Raw genomic sequence first — 3,316 nt, 5'->3', positions numbered from 1 at the left:
AGAGAGAGAGACACACACACACACACCCCTCCTGAACAACAGGTACAATGCTATTCAGCACTACACTGGACTTCAAACTATAACAACAGCACAGTACTCACACAAACACAGAAATACAAACCAATGCACTAGAACAAAAGACACAAAAAAAATTGCAGAGAACTAGAGCCATCTGATTTTTTACAAAGAGGCCAAAAACATATGCTTGAGAAAAGATAGTGCCCTAAAGAAACTGTATGAGACAAGCTAGGTGAGGAGGGATACTTCTGTAATCCCAGCACTAATGAGACTGAGGCAGGAAGATCCTTGTGAGTTTGAGACCAGCCTGGGCAACAAAATGAGCTCAAACCCAGCCTCAACTGCACAGCAAGACCCAGTCTCAAAAAGATGGAAACACCCACATTCACACATACACATACACATATACATACATACACACACACACACACACACACACACACACACACACATACCACTGACGAGACAAACTGGACATTCACATGCAAATAATGAAAATATGTTCTTATCTCTCATCCTGTACTAAAAACCCAAATGGATCTAGTGACTCAGCATCATGGTGGGCTATAGGGAGAAGTGCTCACAAGATGTTAGAAGACACCAAGTTTTGCAGGAACTTGGATGTGGACATGGGTTGCAGTAGGGATAGGTACATGAAGAAAGTGCAACCATGGGTAGGTAACTTGAAGGGGAAACCTACCAGATGAAATCTAGTAACTGGGGTGTTCTAAATAAGATACAGAGTCACTGCTCATCCCAGTACTGCTTACAGCCCACAGCTTGCCAACATGCCATCTTGGGAAAGGTCAAATCCACCTGTGACAAGTTGAACACAGTGACCACCAGGCTATTGATCAGTGCCCAGCCTAGGAGCTGCCACCCTGTGACCACTATGTCTACCTCTTATCCTGTAGGGGGCGCAGAACACAGTGACAAGATTTTCTCACTAAGGAAAATGGAAGACAGAGAATTACTTGGACTTTGAGTTATGGCCAGTGAGTCTCAGGGATAGAGAGGAACAAAGTACACTATCCTAGTCAGGAAGCAGGAACCAGACATAGGGATCTGTGACACAGGGAGAACCACAGGGGCAGGGTACAAGTAACTGTGACCAGTGAGAACAAGGGGTGTAGGAAGGCCATGGAGTATGGCCAGAGCAGTTTCTCTCCCACCACCCTCACAGATACCAGAGAGTTCTGGGCCTATGTGTGTTCCCTCCTGCTAATCCCCAACCACTGCTTAACTCCAAGTCAAGGAGTCTTTTCTGCATATCTCATCCCTAAATTCACAGGGTGGAAATAGATCTTTTGAGAAACTAAAAACCTGGGACACAGGATCACTGAGGGTAAAAAAAAATTCAGATAACTTCCCATGGAGGCTACTGTTTCCTGCTGCCCCACAGCAACCACTAAACACCCCAGGAATAACTGCAACTGGAAAGGGGAGTGGTGGCCCACACCTGTAATCTCAGCATTCAGAAGGCTGAGGCAGAAGGATCACCATGAGTTCAAGGCAATCCTACATTACATAGTGAGACTCTGTCTCAAAAATAAGAGATGAAGTGGAGAAGGGGGGAAGGGAGGGGAACTTAGAAGGGACAAGGGACAGGATGCTGGGTAGGATGGGACAAGAGAAGAATCTGACATGCAGAGTACTGTTGTGACAAGGAATAAGGGGGGCACAGAAAAGCTATCAGAATAGCATGCAGGTACAGGGATGCTATCTCCTGCCTGACTACAGGGGACTGCTGAATTTGCTGTACAGAAAAATCCAGAGTGGAACTGCGACATAACCACAAATAGGAAGCAGGGGAAGCTCAGGAGTGAACGGAGTGGATCAAATACCACAGCCTGTGGCAGAATCAAACTGGGGGACCTGAAGTTGCTGAGGTTGCTATTTGTCAGGGGGAAAGACCACAGGCCACTTGCCATAGCATTCTGAGAACACACAAGGCTCCTTGAAGACAGAGGACCTATACATTTCTTTTTTGAGGGCTGTGTCTGTGTATGCTTTCAGTATTTTGATTTTTTGGCCTACAACCCTTTGTATGTTATGTGTTCATGAGTATAGGAAAGTGCACACATTTCTACAGTTCTGTGTAAAATGCTTGTGGCTCTTCGATCATCTTTTTATTACTTGTCTTTTTCTTTTCTATCTCATTCTTTTATATATAAATTATTAAGATAACGTAAATGCTACAACTTGGTAACAATTCACATTAGGTTTCCCCTTAATCAGGGGTTTATTCATAGGATTTCTAAAATTAAGTGTTTCTGTTACAAAATTCATTGGACTAAATCTCTCTGTATCTCATTCACTGCCAATCTAAAGTCTCCCCCAAGTCTTACCTCACCATCTCAGACACTTAAGAAGTCTCCCCATTCTGCCCTACTTTTCTTGTAAAGGAAAGCCTTTACAAAAGTTTAATTTTTCCTACTTTTCTATTTGTGCAAGTTTATGTTCGTGAGCAATTGTATATGGATATTAATGATCACTTTTCTTTCTATACAGTCTTACACTGACAAACTGGTTTTGCATTGTTTCTGCGAGTTTATGAACCGGATATAATCAACAGGAAGACTTTCCTACTTTCTATTCATAAATTCTTCCCTTTCCCTTTCACCCCACACATATCCAACCAAAATCCCTTCCTCCCTTGATTTTTTTTAATGAATTTAGGACATGGTCTACAGGGTGTACAGAGTCTCACTACGTAGATCAGACTCATAGTGATTCTCCTGTTTTCTGCCTCCCAAGCACTGGCCTCCCTTGATCTTTACAGGTATAAAAGTAACAAAAAAGAAAAATGGAGAATAGTTTGTAAATATCAAAAACTACTTTTTTTGCCTTAATTTTATTGATAAACAAATAGCAATGAGACAGTTTCAAATCAAATCGGTAGGACAGTTTCAATAATTAATACACTGCATACATTCTTCTTAGTGGTTAATTGCTGTACAAGATGCGGACTTGTGATCCCTTTTACAAACACCATTAGAACAAATCATTCTATTCATTAAGAGAATGTAACTATATATCAACCTCTCTGAATACACAGATACAAAATGGACACTCATCTGTATACCTTTAAGTTCCGTTATTTCAATATTATACATGTGTAAACTCAGCAAAACATTCCAAAACAGTCCAGCAGCCCACAATAGTATTGGGTCTGCCGCTTCACTGGCAATGTCACAAACTGATGACCTGAGTCCCCCACAGCTCAATATAACAGCATGGCTTTACTTCTTATACTTAGTTTTTATACTTTTCTGCTGGATGGTTAAGACCAAGGTAA

The 3,316-nt window shown here is 41.8% G+C and overlaps 1 protein-coding gene and 1 pseudogene across 1 annotated transcript in view; both read right to left on the bottom strand.

Annotated features, from left to right (window-relative positions):
• Atrx (ATRX, chromatin remodeler) overlaps positions 1–3,316 on the bottom strand; it is a 305,544-nt gene that overhangs the window by 136,474 nt on the left and 165,754 nt on the right. The window lies entirely within an intron of this gene.
• LOC105741233 overlaps positions 2,304–3,316 on the bottom strand; it is an 8,396-nt pseudogene continuing 7,383 nt past the window's right edge.

The sequence above is a fragment of the Octodon degus genome, unplaced genomic scaffold, assembly GCF_000260255.1.
Source record: "Octodon degus isolate 3935 unplaced genomic scaffold, OctDeg1.0 scaffold00353, whole genome shotgun sequence".
In the NCBI taxonomy this organism is placed as follows: Eukaryota; Metazoa; Chordata; class Mammalia; order Rodentia; family Octodontidae; genus Octodon; species Octodon degus.
Note: the sequence above shows the minus strand (reverse complement) of the source record. Positions and strands in the feature narration are given on the sequence as shown.